Source organism: Melospiza melodia, chromosome 6, assembly GCF_035770615.1.
Source record: "Melospiza melodia melodia isolate bMelMel2 chromosome 6, bMelMel2.pri, whole genome shotgun sequence".
In the NCBI taxonomy this organism is placed as follows: domain Eukaryota; kingdom Metazoa; phylum Chordata; class Aves; order Passeriformes; family Passerellidae; genus Melospiza; species Melospiza melodia.
This window is the reverse complement of record NC_086199.1, coordinates 11720995-11740820: the sequence shown is the minus strand read 5'-3', so window position 1 is coordinate 11740820 and position 19826 is coordinate 11720995. Positions and strand designations below refer to the sequence as shown.

The following is a 19826-nucleotide window of genomic DNA, read 5'->3' as shown; positions in this document are numbered from 1 at the left end:
GTGAATTAGGAATGCGCTTTAGAAATTTCTTTCTTTTTGTTCAGAAAACAATTCCTTAAAAAAAGAAAAAGAAAATTGAAAAGAGAGGAAAAAGTAATTAAAAAAAAAAAAAGCAAAAGAGGAAGAAGGAAAAGTAGAAAGAGACTTTCTTACACTAGAGATTAAAAAATTTCCCTGCATTAAATAGACAATGCTTAAATATATGGACAAAATTTAGGTTATCTCTAAAAAAAATTTGAAAATCCAGGCGGAAATTTTCTCTAGGCTTTTAACACTTCAAAAATTAGATTCTTGCTGAAATTTACTGTTTTATTTCTGTTCTTCATTTGTTGTGACTTAGTGATCTAAGAAAACTGGTTTAATATTATGTGCAGATCCAAGTCACCCACAATATGGGGCAAATGCAGGTGTGCACTTTGCAAAAGTAATAAAGGAGTTGAATTAAGTTTTGGACCCTAATATTGTTAATATTGTAACACAGATATGATCTGCCTGTCTATTTGAAAGTAGTGTGAAATAGTAGAATAGGTGGAAACACTCTCTTCATGATAGTGAAATTGTTAACAATACTCATAAAGTGTGCTTTTCTATTACAGTTTTAAACATTTTCATATATTCACAGTATCATAAAAAGTTACTTTACTGGGGTTCATTTAACTTATGAAACAGTCAGGAAGAGCTCTATGGAGTCAGGGAACCCAGCCATGGCTTCAGCAGTGTGGTAATCCATAAAACCAGAGGGTTTTGGGAAAGCTGCAAAAGGCAGGCCTCAGAGAGAGCAGAACTGTGATTAGAGCTAAGCTGTAGCCATGAGATAGGTCAGGAGAAAAATTATATAAAATGTAGAAAAGCAAGGGCAAATAGAACAATGGTCTGTGTATTAACGCTTGTCTAGAATAACTCCCTAAGCTACAGAAAAGTTTATCTAGCAAGATATTAGGAAATTTTAAGCTTAATAATGGAGCTCTGTGCACTGTGTTTTAAGGCTTACAAACAGGTATTTTCTTTGAAATAAGCAAGCATTGTTTTAACAAAGGTACATGTGCTTATAGTGGTTGGGTAGAACTGCTGTCAATACACTTTTGCTTTGTGTGATTGGTCAGAAAACTTATAAAGTAAGTTGTATCATGAAGGTCTTGGTCTGCTGCCAGGGATGTGAGCTGGTGGCATCTTCCCATTGTCATAACCGCGTAATGAGACTGATGCTGGAAAATAAAGCAGCTCAAGGCACGTTCCTAGCAGTCCTGTCCTGTTCATGACTTGCACACAGAGCAGGAGGGTTCCCAGAGTGAATCCTGCCCATCCTGCCTGGGGCCCAGCTGGCACAGCCAGCCCGGCCGGGCTGCCCCGTACCCGGCTGCACGATCAAAGCGCTGCTCACTCATTCCACCCTCGCAAGTCTCGTTCTTCCAGCGCTGGAGATGAGCTCTGCCATCCTTCGGAGCAAGGAAAACCGAGGCTGGCTTGTCTATTTGCCCAGGGCCACACAGCAAGCTGGTGGGGCGGCGGGCCGGAGCGCGCCGTGCTGCTGCAGTGGTCAGGCCGCGCGCCAGTACAAGCCGAGACATTCTAGGATAAATTGGCAGTGCGCGCTCCGAGAAGTTTTCCTCCATTTATTTTATTATGTAGTGAGTGATACAGCAAAATCCCCTGTCTTAAAAGGATATAAAATAACCATACGCATTCGCTGAAAATTTATATCGTTGAATGCCAGCCCGAAGAAATGGAAGCTGGAACAAAAAAATTAATAAAGTAACAAGATAAATCAATATTCTGACACATTTTTAAGCATTTAAAATGTGTACATGTACTTTATAAAAATGGTCAACAAACCATTTAGCTGATAGGTGCCATAGCAAAGAAATTTTATTTTTAAAACTCCCCAATAGAGAAGGAAGAGACTGAAGGAATTTTGACTTGGTCATTAGCTTGCAGGATGAAAACAATTCATTGATATCTATTCCACGTGTTAGCCTCTGGCCCTTAGGGAGGCAATATGACTTTTCAACTTGAAGAAAACATTATTAAAAAAAAAAAAAAAAAAGGACTTGAAAATTTTCCCCAGAAAATCTGCTTAATGCTGGCAGCATTAAGTCATGGGCACAGCTCTGTGACTTGGGACTCTTGGAGCATTGAGCAAAAACTTGAAACTGGGCCGCTGTGTCCCTGGTGACAGAGTCAGTGTAATGTTACAGGAATGCTCATGTTTTTTGACACAGGGAGCACTTCAGCAGTTGATCCCTGCTCATTTTCTCTCCCCATTCTTCTTTCCTTTGGAGAAATATCATTTATTTAATTAGAATAAATGGGCTATGCTAAGTATTTGAACCAAATCTGGGATGTAGCAACATTTGGATGTGCCCTCAACCACAAACTCAGCATGCCCATGCCTCCACAATGTTGACTTTGGACTCTTGAGAGCCCAAGCACAACTGGGGCACTTGGGGCAGGACAACTGGATAAGAAGAAGAAATCTGTGGGCCAAGGAACTTGACCAATTACTGTGTTCCAGAAGGCAGCTCTGTACACAAAGAATAAGGGGAGCAGTAGCTTATTCAAGAGGCTCAACACAAACCAGATGGTTAGATTTCAACAGAGCAAAGGACTGATGGGTAGTTAGAGCACACAGACACCCTCAGAAGACTGAAACCCCAAAACTGATATATTTAATACCATGATATCCTACAAGACTTAACCTTCTGCAGCCAATTTGAGTGTTTCACTATGCTAATTGACAAGCAATGTTTCTTCATGGAAATACGACCTGTTTCTAAAAACAGCTTCTGGGGTTTTTAAACACAGTATCACAGGTCAGATTTTGCTTCTTGTGGTTTAGTTTGTGAGTTTTTTTGGTTTCCTTTTTATTTTCAAATGAATATAAAAGAAGAATACAGTCAACCTAAAAGTTTTCAAACTTTTCTATGAGACCTTTCCTACTTCCAGGCAAACTTCCTGCCCTAGGAGGAATCTTTTCCTCTAAAATTTAGACAATTAATATCTCTTGACTTGATGCACAGTTCTTATTTTCACATTCCTGAGAATCACCTCAATATGTCCCTTTGGTACAGAGGAAGAAAAGTAAACAAGTGAGCTGTAAAGAATAAAAATTAGAGGTACAACTTTGGCTTCTGATGACAGGAGTGATGAGATTTTTCATTTTGTAAATTTATAATAAATGACGCTTTTTGGAGACAGAATAGAACTCTAAACTATTGAGTATAAATTTCCTTTTGCTTCTGGTAAAGTGCAAGTTCTAGGCTGTAGCAGGTTTTTCTGTTTTGTTTTCTATAATTTTATTCCCCTGGTAATCCCAGAAGCAGGACAAGAATTAATTTCAAACAAGGATCTTTATTGTTTGCATAGCTCAATACTCTGTTTAATTACAAAAACATGTTAGTTGGTTTTTTAATTTAATTTTCTTTGAGAAAATTATGGTTCAAATTAAGGGGGAAAATGTTTTTTCAAAACTCAACAGTTTGGTGAAACCTTAAACTGCTTTTCTTTATGTTGTCTGAAGTTTTGAAGAAAATGCAAATGCCACCAGTTGGGAGTTTTGGGGCTTTTTTATAAAATCCAAGACCTAAATCAGTCATTGATTATGGTCAATTGAGCCCAGACAAGTAGCAGAGGATGAATTTTCTAATCACATGTTAATATATGCATTTATTTATTCCACTATCTATGAAATTTTTCTGAACATGGAGGTCAACAGTTATTAGTCACCAAAATTTCACTGACAGCTCAGGCTTCCATATTTCAATGAGCAGTGTGCAGATTCTCACCAAAGAAGACAAACAGCAAGGAAGAAGGGGTTAGTCAGCTTTCTTTGAGAAATAGGAATAAAAATTAAAGTGGAAATAATCTGCAAATTTAGTTCCCAGACCTAAAAGTAAGGATGTGTTAAAAAATAGCAAAGATTCAGCCAAACCTTTGGTCTCACAAGAAACTTAACGTTCACTGGAAGAAGGATATTGCAAGATGCATTTCCACATGGTCTATGTGGCCACTTGTTGCAGATCACTGGAAAGTCTCCTACTGGGAGGGAAAAAAGCTCTGAAACCTCAGAATGATCTTAAACCTTTAAGAAATGATCTGATTTGAAAATTCAGCCTAGAATACTTTATATCCTAGTGGTCTTTCAAAACATTGTTGTCTTCCAGTCCTGAAGAAATGACTGCAATTTGTTACCAGCATTTTAACAGAAGAACCAATGAGATTTTTCATCAGTGCCTGTGCTAATTGCAGCTTTTCCAACTGTGATGCATTGACAACAAAGGGAGAGACATCCATAGGCTTAAACTGTCTTTTATTTTCTGATGATCATAGAAAATATTCTGTTAGGATTCAGGAAGAAACAAAAACATTTGAAAATAAGTGTTATCTGGGCACACAAAATCTCTGTATTTTTACAAGTCAAATAAAACTCAGCTACATACTGACCTAGTATATAGAACTCAGTCAAAGACAAAAATTATCAAATAGGCAGAAATTTTTGTAGCTCTGAGTGTTGCCCTCAGGAAACATCTCCCATTTCATCTCATCAACTCATTTTAGAATTGGATTTTAATATTTTCCAAAATGTTTTATATCCCAGAAATAATCTGTCTACAGTAGGTGTAATCTACCACAATCCAAAATCTAAATTTTCCCATTTGACATATTAGAAGGAACAAAAACTTCTGTAAGCCATGATGTGTATAATCCATTCATCTGAATATTTTATGGTGTTTTTCAGAAATATAACATTTAATAAATGGAACAAAAATAAAATAAAGCAAATCTTGAAAGATATACAGCACAATTAATTTTATGTAGATTTTGAAAACATGAAATTTACCATATCCAGTGATTCACTAAGCATAAATCCTTTGTACTTGAAAGTCAAGTATTCTAGAGTTGAAATCTCAAATCTGTTGGAGAGTGGGAGTTTCCTCTTTGATTTCTAGGGGCCTATATTTTATTCTAGGCGCGTTTTCTCTTTTAAAAGCACAATTCACATGGAATTATTTGAGTGGAAAATTGTATTGAAGCGGGTTCATTTTCTGTTTCTGTCTTTAGACACATACCACATATTGTAAACCTGAAATGGTACCAAAGAGACACTCACTCGAATGAAAGAATTTCTTGACTTCAGAGGGTCTGTGACACAAAATCAAATCTTCTATTCATACATGATTATGATATTCAGGAAATGGATCACTTACATATCTTCACCAAATAATGTACTTGAAAATATATAGTTTATTTAAGAAATGAAAATAAGCTGCCTTCTATGAGAGTATTTTATCATAAGGAATACTTAGGGACTTTATATGAAAAATATCCTAGAAATATTTGAATAACTTCTTTGGTCATATCTGACAATTTTTCTCACTGAAATATTTCTGAATTCTGCATTCTAGCTTCTTCAACCAGAGAAATAAATGTGAAGGTGATAATCTTTAAATAATTTACTCATTGTATGTATCCACAATTTACTTGATAAGCGTTTAACCAAATAGGCTGGAGGCACAATTGCTGAAGAGCCAGTATTAGGCTGTGGCTCAGCTGTGGGGCTTAAATACATCCTTTCTGCAAAATATGTGAGATATGCATGCCTGAAAAATAAGAGTATTGCTGTCAGCATCAGTTCTTGCATCTCAAATTAGACGTATTCTCAAACCTTTGTTAAAACCTGTGTTTTATGGTTAACTGTTCAAAACCCAATTTTTAAAGGATGAAGCCTGACATAAAGAGCACCACTCTGTTTCCTTCAACTTCTCTGAGCAATCCGAGAATTTCCTCATGAGCTTTGCTTTCCTTGGTGACCTGAGATGACTTGAATTAACTGTGATGCACTATGTGGAAAACATTGTCTCAAATCTGTCCTTCCCCAGTTCTCACTTTTAATTTATTGGCCACCCACCCCTCTTTTTTCTTTTTGTTCTTGTCCAAATTTTCCTATTTCCAGCATATGTTTTAAGATTAAAAAACTCTTGTTTGGCAGACAGTATAAACACTGTACCTCAACAGATGTTTTTAGTGTCAGTGCAAGAAGTGGCCACACGCTGATGCGGTTCTGCTTGGCACCATTTCCTGTCTGGAGAGACTGACACTGCATGAATATATTCATTTTACTGCTGAGTTCTTTTTTGTCATTTTTTTTCCTCCTTTCCACTCTCATGACACTGTGGTAAATTTGGTGTTTCTGTGACTTGCTCCCTCTCTGCATATGACTTTGTTTTATAAGTCATCCAAGTCTTGTTTTTGAAGATGCCAATTGACCTGAATTTACCTTTGAGCACCTCTCCCTTTCCTTTAACTGTATTACCAGGAATATGCTTTCAGGTTAACTTGTAGCCTTTACCAACTGTTTTCATGTGTCTCAGTATCACTATTTCTCTCCAAAGTATTGCTATGCAGGCACATGTATCAAAATAGTTAGGACCTCAGTAAGTACAATCCACAAGTTCAACAGGTTTTTTTATTTACTCAGCTGGTCATGTTCTTGTACGAAGGAGGATTTTTTTCAAGCAGTATTTGAAACAGGGGACAGGTTATGTAAGGGCATAATAAAAATATGGCTTTTGTGAAGGCAAAAGCACGATCCAAGAGAGACTCTTTCTAAATCTCCTTCCGTCTCCTAATCTGAATGGATTTTTCTGGCTTTCAGATGACAGGGAAGGTTCTTCTGTGCAAATTCATGCCAGGTAACAGCTGAAAATGAGAACTGGAAAAGTGGACAAGAGAAAAAAAAAGTGAAGCTAAACATTATGAATTTAGAGTGCTTGCTGGCCATAAAAATCTCTTCTGGCTAAGTGTTAGCAAATGGTGCCATATGAGACACCACAACATTTCCCCCAGCTTGCGAAAGGCCATAATTGTGGTGCTCCAGATAATCTCATGTGGTAACTGCTTTTAAAAATTGACCCTTTAATGGCAAATCTCTGTCCCATATATTTTCTTTATGGTGCCTTTATGTATAAAGGCACAGTAAAGAAAATATATGGGACAGAGATTTGCCATTAAAGAATCAATTTACCTTGAAGCATAAGGTACAAGAAAAACAAAGAAAAACCAAGTTATGGGGCACTCAATTTTCAAAGTACAAGAATATCTGTCACATGCATAGCCTCCCTATGAGAATGTTTGATGAACAGCTCTCCAGAGTTCAGAAAAGGCTTTTCCAGCTGACTCCATCAGCTAGCAACAGTGCTCTGCTATGTCCTCTACTAGTAATCTGTTGCCTTTCCAACCACTCACAGAAGGAATATATTCTTTTGGGCCACCTTTGAGAAAATGGAGAACTGGTGTGTAAACCCACTCAGACCATGAGGGGAAAGGTGTTGTCCTCTTTCTAGTTAAAGCTTCTAACTGCTAAGCTGCTGCTCAAAGCACAGGTCTGTAGTACTGGGCTTGTTTAAAGGATGAGCCCTGCTAAGAGATGCATGGGTCCTTTCAAAGGCAGCATCCAGAGGTGGATACACTCCTTGCACTCCCAAGAACTCACCTTCACTGCCTCTCCTTTTTGCTAACCATCTCCTGGAGCTGCTTTTCCAGATAAGGGCTGTGAGCTGCCTGCTGAGCTTGGGCTCCTCTACAGACACTTTTGTACCAATCTCCTCCCTTTGAAGCTCATCCCAAAAGCCAGCACATGAGGCTGCTGCACAATGGCTGTGGAGGAAATGATGCTGCTGTTTGGAAGGAGCAGTGCAGGGAGCAACTCCAAGAGGCAGCCCCACTGCTCATTTTCCTTTTCACTTGCTATAGACTCCTGCTGGACTCCCTGGGCCTTCTTCCTCTCTCTGCTTAGTGCAAGTAGCTGAAGATGTTAATTCACAAGCTGGGGGAGATGGAGCTCAGCCTGACCTTAGGTAGCACTCAGTGGAGGATCGTACCTCTACTGCAGCTGGCACAAACACACAAGCTTTTAGTGTCAAAGGTGCATGTCTCATTCTTCCGGCTGCTTTTGTTGCAAACAAATATTTATTTTGGAGAAAGCAGGGGAAATCCAATTCTCTAGTTGTGGTTTCGTTTCTTTTTGTCTGCAGCATGTTCTGCTAGGGAAGTGATGCACAGCAGTTTCTTTTCCAAATATGCTTCTGGCTCAGAAAGAAGGTGGGTGCCAGGGCAGTTTAGTAACCTTTTGTATAACTCAGCCCTTCAACCACTGCAGTGGCTTCCTTTTTCTCTGTTCTTACTGGGGGACAGACCCTGGGAGGTCCTGACTAACTTTGAATTTGCCTGAGAAATTCAGGTCTTGAATTTTAGATTCTAAACATAGCACAGAAAAGCATCACAAAATCTTTCTTATCTATGATGCAGAAAAGGAGGCAGCCATAAAACGGGGGTTAAAGTGAAACAAGTTTCCTAAGGGCACTGGAAGAAGGCAAGCAACAGGACAATTAACACAAGCAGTCCACAATGGCTCCCTCATGCTAAGAGTCAAACCCTGAACTACTGGGCATCACTTGAAAAGATAGGATCTTTATGAAATATTTATACCCATGATGCAGCAGGTGTCAGATTTTTCTCACCCCAGTAGCAAGCATTACTGCCTTATTGCCACTAATTAGGCAAATGTCAGCATGAAAAGCAAGTTCAGGAAAAAAATTGCCTCTAGATCCCAGTAGTTGCAACTGGTTACTTGCTAATGACTAACAGTGATGATTAGTGCTATTCATTCATGTGGTACACTTTGAAAGCAAGAAGTGAGGCTTAGCATCCCTGGCTAATGCTTTCCCAAAAGCAGTATGATGGCCCATTCAATGTGCTAATAGTTCTGTTAGCATTTCTGACATGCAGATTTTGAAAAGGAAGAGAGGCAATTTACCAGTAAATTGATGTAGTACACAAATACAGTCATGCCATGGAAGAAAGTAAGGAAAATATCCTCTTCTCTACCATGTAATTTTTCTGTCTACATTATTTTCCCTTCCACTCTTTTGTCTAGAGGAAAAGGTTATTCTTTGTCTTTCTTTATGTCCACTGCAAGCAGAAAATCTCTATGCATACTTAGAAGAAAATGTCTTACTTTTAAATAAGCTGTTTTTCTGCTTCAGTGGTTGCACACATGTATATTGACACAACATGAGCCCAGAGGAAGGCTGCATATTTACCCCAGAGAGGTAATGGAAGTTCTTCATACCAATAAAAATTGCAAGAACACTGCCAAGTGCAGCACCATTCCCAGATGCTCCCGGATGGCCAGGGATCTCATGAAATTGAAAAGAGCACCACATGAATGCTCATCAGATGACAGTGAAGGTGAAATTTCTCAGCATTACCACCCACTTAGCTGAAGAGCTAGTGGCATTCTCTCCAATCATGGGTGCAGTCCTGACTGCAGTCTCAAAACAGGCCATGACAGCCTCTCATCTATAGGAACAGTCTGCACACAAAGATGACAACATCTCCAGATCATTAAGCTGCTGACAGAGCCTCAGAAAACACCTGGAATTTCTTATCCTGTCAGAAATCAGAAATAAGAAGAGAAACAAGAAATAAGGTAGAGCTTTACTAGCATTCAATGTGTGGAGGAAAGACATTAATAATTGACAAAATTTAAATTTCTGACTGAGATGGAATTCTGACCCAGAAATAAGGATAGCTCTTGAAAGAAACTTCCCATGAAGAATGGATATGATAGAAAAACTTTCTCTTATCCTTCCAAAGGAAGCACTATTCAATAACAAACACATCTTTGACAGATATGTCAGCAAGGAAGTTGCTGCAGGTTCATAGAAAGGATGTAAGTGAAGGTCATTAGCACCAGCTTCAAGTCTTACTCAATTAATCAATTATGAAAAGGCACACTAGTCTTTTCAATAACATCCAGGGTTTGACTTGTTCCTGGAGAAGGATAAAAGATAACAAAACAGCCACAGCAGCAGAACGTGTCAAGCTGGTGTCTGAAAGGAGTGTGAGTATTCATCCTGATACTCCACATATTTCTAGGAATGAAATTTAGACAGTTATCACTACGGGCCAAGGACTCCTTTTCTTCTGCTCTTTCTGAAGCCTATCAAAAGACCCAGCAGCAATGCAGAAAGGCATTGTCTCTGCTGAAGAATGAGCTTCCAACAGACATTCTGCCCACCTATGGTTGTTTGCATTCATTGCCTCTCATAAAATGCACTTTTTATTCAGAGGAGAAACAAAGGAACTTCTGCTGGTACTGAAATCTTGGTTTGGATCTTGGGGCTAATGAGGGAAATGTGCTCTTAACACGTCAAGTTCAGACATCTGGTGCAGGAGACAGATGCCCAAAGGGTTGAGAACACTCACCGTGTCAGTGGTGAAGGGCCTGGGTTTGTGTCTTGTCCCAGCAGTCGTGACAACACAGAGATTGCTTCCAACCACTTGGCACTATCCCAAAAGATTGTGTTACTCACACTATCCATAAAGACTGCATTACTCACAGTGGACTTGCTACTGTGACCACAGTGACACAGTCAACCTGCTAGGACCCAGACATCTCCTGGGACAAAGACACAGAATATGGTAAGTACCTTTTTCTTGGAATTATTTTCCTGGCAAATTCAACTGGTGCCTTGATTCTGGGGTTACCAGCAAAAAAAAGCAAGGAAGAGTGCAACAAAGAGTGAACCTTTTTAGGGTGAAGGAATCTTCTCAAGCCCTCCCAAATTTTGCTGGACAAAATCTTCTGTTGAAGTAGTATGATATAACCTGACCAAGCATATGTGGGTTTTGAAGGCCCAAACAAGGTCAAAGCAAGACCACTGGCAGAGATAATTCTGAAGATTAGGATCTTCCATCTTGTAAGATTGAGGCTTGAAAGGTGGACACTAGAAAAGTCTGGAATATGCCTTTCTCCTAAACAATAAAGGCATCTTGCACACCAGTAAGTAGAAGCCAGAAGTAATTCTGTCACTTTCTTGAGAAGATCCAAATAAAAAAGGGAGAACTGGGATAAATATGCAGAAGCTGTACACAGCTCCCCAGGGGAAATGAAGAATAGTTCAGGGTTTACCAAAAGAAGCCTAAACCATAATCACACACTGAAAGCTGTCAAAAAGCAAAGAACTCCAGCACAATTGTGTCACTGAGAAGGGAAACATTATGAGACTTTTCTCATTATATATATGTGCATAAATCACAAAGCTCACACGCCAAAGTGCTAAAGGAATAAAATATGTGGTCTCAAGAGACAGGCATATGCATATGCTCTGTGTGATGCATATGCTGATTAACACTTAAAGCCAGGAGAGACTTATACATCTATTCTTATAAAGACCCATACTTTCTGAATATATACAGCTTTTTTAAACTAGTGGAACTTGCAATTCTTCTTTACAAACGTGTAACAAAAAAATCAGATTTGGCCTTAATCCCCAAACAGACAAGAGAAATTTTAATACTCATCCTATGAAAAGAGCAAACAATGGTTTTGTAAATTCTAAGTATCTTAGTTTATATTACTGTGGCTTGGAAACTGTGGCTTAAAAATTAGGTGATGTTGGAGGTCATTATCTCCCAAATATTGCAGCACTTGTTTATAGTTTTGTGTTTAATAACCAAGTGCATCGAACTCTTTTTGCTCTAAATTAAGCACTTGGATTTTCACCAAATTGCAGAATGCTGCTCCAGACAAGCTCTATCCCAGCTCTGATGACAGTTTAAATTGCTTTATATTTTTAAGACATTAATTATTTTAAATATTAGAAATTAACTGAAAAAAGGTATTAATTACTAACATGAAGCAAAGCCTCAGACAGGTATTAATTTATTTTTGTCAAGCTAATCCCAGATTTTTGTTCCATATTTACTTCTTTCCTTTGCTATCTGCTTTTACTTTAGATTTATGGGATATACACAACAGAAGTGTTTTTGAAGCACTCTTTATTAAGCCATTACCAGTGTGACTGATGAATGCCAACCCATATAAATGATGTTATGGTACTGGACTGTGGTTACCATATTCAACTGTGGACATACTAAAATTAGGCACTTGTCTTCCCCTTTAGTTACTTGAGTCATTCACAGCAATAAAAAAGAAGGCCACTTGTTTGGGTGCCTTTAGTTAAGTGACTAAATCGAGACCCCATGTGGCATACATATTACAAAATAACATTAGCTAGTTCCTTAATAGGCTCCCATGAAAGCCAATGGGAATTTAGCCATGGAATTCAAAGGGGACAGACTGCACCCAACTATTGGATTGTGCAATAGCTTTTATTTTGATGTTCAGTTGTTGGTACTTTTTCTCAGTAAAAAGATTAAAAACACAAGTTAATAAATCTTCTAATTAAACCACTTACCAATATTACAACATTAGTGTTGGGATAAGAACAAGCCAAAAGAAAGGCAATTATAAAATAGGAAAGGAAACAAGGGTAGAAAATGCGACAAGTAGGCGGACTCTGGCTTGGTCTGTCACTTTGGCTCCCTGTCTCTCTCCAAGGTGTCTTTTGAGGGACCAGGCAAGGCAGCACATTTCAAAGGTGTTGACAAGCCTGGCAGATCAGCCATTTGAATTTGTCCCTCAGCAACAATGCCAGGCGGCTGTAAATGCCTCAAACATGCTCTGCTTCATGATGATTCCAGGATTATGGATAGGTTTTCACTTGAAGTCCAGCATGAACTCCCTGCTAAGAGACTCAAACTTCTTAGACAGTGAACACTTTCAGCCTACAAGACACAAGCCTAGCCTTTTTTCTAAGGTTAAAAGGGGCAGAAATATTTTAGAAGTTGGAAAAGCACTTCAGAAAGTAAAAAAGAAATGTGAAAGAGATACCACTCATGCACTTTTCTTTCTGAACATACATCCTCAACAAGAGGATGTATGCTCAGAAATCCCTTCAATAGTTTGGAAGACTTCCACTTTAAATTTGGAGGCATGTTACAAGTTTTGTCCTAGTGCAGATGACAGTTACATACGATATAGAGCAATGATGCTAATAAATTACATGGATTTTTAACAAAGGGTGAGATTATTTTCCAAAATGCTCCTTTGGTGCTTGAACAGCCCTCTCCCCACAAAGTAAATGGTCTCTCCTTTTACGACCTGAGTTCAGGGTCAGGTTATGAATGGAATCTGCAGTGGAATGGTATGTCTGGCAATGCCATGGACACTGATGGACAGTACCTGCCCCTCCAGCCCCCTGAGGGGCTATGAGGGCTCACACAGGCGTGCTGCTCTCTGTATCACTCGAGGTGTGACCAGAAACACTTGACACTTCAGTCTCCTTTTCCTTATAGTCTGACTGCCCTGAGTTACTTGGTTTGCAGTGAAAAAACAGAAGGGACTAAAATGACTGAAAAACAGACTAGATTTTTTAATATCTTCATACACTAAAAAGGGGGGGAGGGGGTTTGCCTATATTTTCAGCATTACAAACCTGCAGAAGGAAAAATGAGACTGGCTCAAAACCAAAAACTTTTAATTTGTAGTTGTGAATATTGCACAGTTCACTCTGAACCATCAAAATAAATGAAGTTTTGTCATTGGTTTCACTGGAAACTGGCACCAAGCCTTCATTTGGTAATTTCAAGTCAGTTTTACAGCTGTGAGCCAATGCACAAAGCATATGGTTTCTGATGCATTACAAGTTAGAACTGCCTAATGAACATCATCTTAGAAGATCACTTTCTTTTATGTATAATTTATTGTGTCTTCATCAGTGAAACCAATTCAAAGCACAAATGCAAACGAAATATATTGGTGTTGAAGTTAGAACTACAACAAAATAAACAGTAGTAAATGTGCAAAACATTTTATCTTTCTACAGTAGTTCCAATGGAAACCTTCAAAAAATTGAAGAGTCAGGTATAAAAAAATACTGTCTCCTTTCATCACGCTTTGGAAAGCTAAGAAACCTGGGAAAATTACTGTTTCAACTCATTTTTAGTTAAAAAAAAAAGCCTAAAGTATCATCCCTTTCAGGATTAAACAAAATCAAAATAGGTCTTTAGGTCAATAACTCAGGGGAAAAAATATTGCCACTCTGGACAGTATCAAGAGAATTAAAATTTTATACTACTCTTTTTCACTGTCACTTTGCTGTATTCCCAGCAAGTGCCAACACAGGAACCTCATCCAAATAATCAAAACCACTAATTGTTCTGGAATACATATGGCTGACTGATAATAAGAAATACTTTTTAATCTTATTATTTCTTTCATGGCCAAATTATTAACTTGCAGTTTGCTACATATAATTCAGTTTGGGAATAAAATGCTCTCTGGATATAATATTTCCAAACTGCTGCCAAACTGGTCATTTAAAGTCATCTCACTGTTTAATCTGGGTAGAATTTAAAATAAACAGAGGGGGTTTTGTGTACATACAAATATGGGTGGGGAGAGTAATAATAACAGAGTATTTCTTATCCTTCCTAGTTACGCTTCTTGTGTTTGTCTAAGCAGCTTCTTGCCAACCTTAAAATTCATTAATATGGGAAATACTGAGCTCATTGGCTGCAACACCTCCATTTTAGAAATCAGACTACTACTATCCACCACATGTTCTGGCACAAACCCAGGTTCCTCTCTTCCTGTTCATTCTGCTTCTCCTTCAGCCTCATTAAAGCCTCACAAAACACCCTATGGAAACAAGAGACTCAGAAAAGTCATTTCAAGGATCGTGTCAAATGCTGCTGCTTCATGGCCAGAGCCACAGCAGGGAAGGACAGAACTCCATGGAGGCCATGAGGGCTCTGAATGAGCACAGGGATGGTCCCACATGGAAGAGATTACAGAACTGGTGAAGGAAGCCAAGCAATTTGTTCATCTTTCACATGATCCTGTATTTTGCATATGTTGTGCAGCAATTTACCTTTCAGTTGGGACTGGTTATGTTATGCTGAAGTTCATCTTATGTAATGCTGATCAGTTAGACCACAGATGTTGATTTAAGTAGGCCTTTAGGAGCTGACCTTCTTGCCCTGATTGATTACAGAACCAAGAGCAAAGTGTGCACCAGGGGTAAAATAAATCAAGAACTGAAGGACAGCAGTTCCTACAGGGCTCTACATGGACTCTTCATCCCGACTTCTCTTGTTTTCCCTTTGCCCTATGAGCAGATTTTTGATTACTGCAGCCAGGGTCCAGGTTTTCTTAGAGTTCTGCCAGAAACAAGGGCTGGGGCATGTTTATTTCTGAGGGCAGATCCAAGAAATGGGATACATTCAGCCAGCTAGCAGGCGCTAGCATCCAAGGGAATGAAAGAGGACATGGGGAAGGTTCATAAATCCATATCTTTAAAAACATAAATGGACCTGTCAGTAATTGTTCCTACAGACACAGAGACTTGGAATGGGGAGGGAGGTTAATGGGGTGAATGCACAGGTGGAAAAGGATTTGAATGTAGACAGAAATAGGGAACTTACAGATGAGTATCCAGGACACAGTGGAGGAGAAAGCTTCAAGAGCTTCAAGACATAATCTCAGGAGTCTGGAGTGACCTGGCAAAGAAAAAGCCTCAATAGTACTGGAGTAAACTGATCATGGATGGAAGGGCCTTTGTACATAGAGATCAGAGAAGATGAGATTGCTGGCTGGGTGATATCTGGTGGGATACAGGTTTGGGGGATTTAAGGATTTGGGAGCTTCGATTGAGCTAGCAGAGGACCCTTGTGCAGTTTCCCAATTTGGCATCAAGGATATAACAAGAGCATGATGCTTCCACCACAGTAAGACACTGCCACCCCTACTGACACCCAGTATTTCCCTCTTCCTTCCCCTCACAATGAGGAGCTCTGCAAGCACATTTTCTCAAGACTTTTTTTCACTGACGGAAATACAAGAGTTATAAATTACAGTAATAAGCAGAGTTTAAAACATCCAGAAATATGGAAATCCACTGAATATTTCCACAGAGTTGCACTGTGCCTGAGGAGGGTTATGAACCACTACAAGAAAAATGGTCAGCATTGCAGTCATGCTCTTTACTTTCAGTGGAGTTGAAGCATTTGACATTGTAGCAGAAAAAAAATGGAAGACCGGCGAAATCCTGAAACAATGTTGAAAAGCATATTTTAACATTAGGAAAAGACTGAAAGGTTCAATGAGTGAGAGTGAGTCTGGGGAATCATTTTTGTCATTCAGGAGCTACCCAAATTCCCAATGCCAGACAATACATGGTATAAAAACTGCACAATGCAGTTACTACGTGAGAGCTATAATTCATCCTGTATAAGTGTTAAACCACGAACCTGGTAGGTGGTAGGGAGAAAACAGTGCCTTAGGCAAGAAGAAGGCAGTTTGCTCTAAGGGAAAGTTTGAGGCAGCTGCTTGACTTGAGGGAGCTCCTCCCAGAGGAAAAGCTTCTCAAGCAAAGGAAGGAATTGGACATCTCTGGGGGTGGGTGGTCACACATGGCACAGGTTTGTGAGAGATTACTGGGAGCAGGAGGGAATGTGGGTGCTGCTGGGGGAACTGAGCACTTGCTTGCTCTGGAAGGATGAAAGGTTGCCAGGCTGCTTGGCCTGTGGTGCAAAGGTACAGGCCCATAGGTTTCCAGAGGGAACAGGACAGGTGAGTTGTGCTGATCTGCAGGAGTTTAGGGGTTGGAAACTCCCAGCTCTACAGAGACGGGGCAACTGAGAGGTGCATCAATTTAAAAGATTTTATTCCATTATCAGTCTCATAGCAGGGTGAGACACAAGAGATGTAAAACTCAATGCCATTCTATCAGAATCCAACCTGTTTCCTGGATACAATACCTTATAAACATTTTTCAGCCTATTAGCTTTTGCCACACAATGCTGCTAACACTTCTAACACCAATCATGGTCATGCTACAATCCATCTTTCAAAGTTGTCATTCTCCAAAATATCTGGTCTTTTTTGCAAGGCCATAGTTTGAAACTTGTTTCTAGTTCAATCTCTCTCTCACAACAATGTCACCTCTATTCCATGGCCTTTCTAAGTCAGCACACCCTATCTCAGAGTTTACATACAGATGTACAAGACTGTGTGAGCGTTCAGTCAGGTTTTGAGAATCCTTTACAAATACATTTCTCACATTTGGGGACACATCTGTTTGGTTCATACCAAATTCTAGTTCTATTTGTGTAACTGGGCCACCTGACTTTTGATATCAGTTCTGACCTTTGAGCCCTGGCTGCTAAACATGACAGTGAGTGCTTGGTGCAATCCAAAAAAGTAACGGTGCATGATTGCCATAAGCATCATGTTCTGCCAACTTCTTGTACACTAGTGTCATTTCAGCATGGTGGGTGGTGGGAACTCAGTGAAACTTTTGGAATTAGAGATGTTTGAATTCAGAAATAAATCTGTTTCTCTTCTTTTTGTTCTCATCATTTTCAGCTCGATATAGATCTGTCTAGACAGAGTGATGCTATATTAATAACTCCATTATTATTGCTATAGCTAACAAAACATTCTAAGTGCTTTAAAAATAGTTCTCATTAGTGGGAAGAAATTTCATGTCCAAGATCTGGCTGAGATGTCCTTCTCATGCTGCCTAAGTAAAGGAAGGCAATGACTGTCCTCCCACTCGTCTCTGGATGTATCCTAGGAAAGCCCCTTAGAGTTTGTGATTTATCCCTACACCAGTAAGAATTAACAGCTTCTTCTTACAGCAGCTGGGTTTTTATTGTCAGTGTTCATTTTGAGGACAATTTTGCATTGTTTATTTTGTTTTGCTTCAGCTGAAAAGGCAACTGGCTATCAGATTCCAGAGCAAAACTAACTGTGGTGAGGAATTCTGAAAATACTACATAGGAATCCACTTGAATCAAATGGAGTTAGGAAAGCAGCATTTTTGTAGCCTACTTTTAGGATCTTGTAAAACATGCACAATTCACATTCAGACAGCCTGGATGAAGGTATTAATTCAAGTTTAAATTCTGGTGGTGAAAGATTAGCTGATGTACCTTCCCTTTAAATAGCCCAAGTATTCAGGTTGAACATCAGATTTTTTAAAAACTGCATCACTTTTATCAAAGCACAAAAATCAAAGAACAATCATTTTTCTTCAAAATTGCATTAGTTTGTGTTTAAACTAGCTCATTTTTATCCAAAATAAGAGAACAGAAAACTTGGAAGCAATATGAAGCAAGATGATTTATGCTCAGATGTAATTGCAAAATCCATACTTGCCTTCATTCTCCATTCTTTCTCTAGTACAGCTTCATGAAGCTTATCATGCAATATAAAAACCCCAAATGTATCAATCTTTAAGAAGCTGCAGGTGACAGAAATGGCAGCTATTTATGCTGTATGAACTGAAATTTTCTGATTTTAGCTATTTTTTCTAGTGGAAAATATTACATTTATTTATTAATACCTAGCTAGAAGACTGCTATAACCTCTCAAAGAATAGAAATCTGGCCAAGGAATCCAGAATTTAAACTCTGGGTAGTGATATTTTTTGAGTCAAGAGAACTACATAGGCTTACAGAAACTTTTTATGCAAAAATGTATGCAAAGAGGGTATTCAGCACTAGCAGTGCTACATGTTCAAGCATTCAGTCAGAGAATTCAAAAGGAGCTTGGTGTAGTTTCTTCTGGTAGTATGTCCTGTGAGATGGACAAAAATGACACCATTCAAAATGTCTTTGAAACACTGCTCTGGGTATTTTACACACCTTCCCAAGCCAAGTGTCAGAGTTAGGTATTAAACTAGCTGCTTGTGATACCTTCTGTACCTGGTTAAGAGAGACACGTTCCTCCAGCAGAAAAGAAAGTCAACATATGTGAGTTAGATTTTTGGATTGAATTTCTCCAGGAAAAATTTTTCCCGCTTGACTCTTCAGGGAGAGTTTGGTACATACTTCCAACCTCCCAAAGTTAAGGACGCCCTTAAGAGGTTTTGAGCTGAAACAAGTCTTATCACTCTAAAATATTGCCACTCCAAAGAACTTGAGGTTTTCTGCCCCATGCTGCCACAGTTTCTGCCAGCCAACTCTGCAGGGGCATGTCTCTAATCATACCCAGTCCCCAGCAAGCATTGTAACACTTATCTCAGGCTAATATCATGCTGATATCAAAAGCAAGTCTCTAAATTTCAGTTCATGTCATTGGTTAGCTATGGAAGTCAACAGAGATTTGTGATGTCTATCTGAACACTTAGCTAAATCCTGAGTACGAATGAGACAAAGCTGATAGAAAGTGAATTTAGAAGCCCAGCCCGTTATGAAAAGTCATGCTCAGCAATGACACAACTACTGCACGACAAAGAGAAAAATCTATGCTTTTGCAACTGTTCTGGATTCTTGCCCCAAGTTGTTGTTTGTTTCTAAGTTGTGTGGTTGCTTCCACAAAGTGCTACTGAGCTGAGAAGCACCAAGCCCAGAATATATTGGATTCTGAGGTTGGATTGCTGACACAGTTAACAATCCAACTGCACCTGGGAAGTTGGAAGTGCCATTTCCAAAGACCATACTTTAAGACAGACTTGTTTTGGTGGTTTTGTTACACTTTTCCTGCTTATTTTCTAAAAACTCCCGTGGCACTGAAAAATTGTTACTGTGATGGAAATAAGGCTCATGTTCATTTTTCAGATACTATTGACCTGCTTTACCCTAAGTAAAAATGCATCAAATATTGAGTTTTCAATTAAAAATTTGTATATTTATAGTGGCACAGGTTATATTTTTAAAACAAAATGTTCATATTTTTGAAATTTAAAGTTTTAAAAAAGAGAAATACAATTTATCAAAAAATACACTTTTAATTGATAAAGCTTATCACCTTCAGTTCAATCATTTCATAGTTTTTTTTTATTTTTCAATTACAGGAAGCTTATTAATAACCTCTAAATCATCAGAAATTCCACCCAATGCAGGCTAGACCCTTTCCCAGAAAAGATTCTGTCCAGATGCATTTTAAATATGGTAAATTTACACATAGTCACTGT

General features: G+C 38.8%; 1 long non-coding RNA gene across 3 annotated transcripts in view; it reads right to left on the bottom strand.

Annotated features, from left to right (window-relative positions):
• LOC134419754 (uncharacterized) overlaps nt 1-19826 on the bottom strand; it is a 151519-nt gene that overhangs the window by 34886 nt on the left and 96807 nt on the right. The window contains exon 12 of one of the 3 annotated variants that reach the window (XR_010028138.1): nt 6450-6709. The exons of 1 other annotated variant lie outside the window; for it this stretch is intronic. This is a non-coding gene — a long non-coding RNA (uncharacterized LOC134419754). Of the gene's footprint in view, nt 1-6449; nt 6710-15353; nt 15406-19826 lie in introns of those variants that run through there. One more of the 3 variants, XR_010028137.1, reaches the window with a different exon arrangement.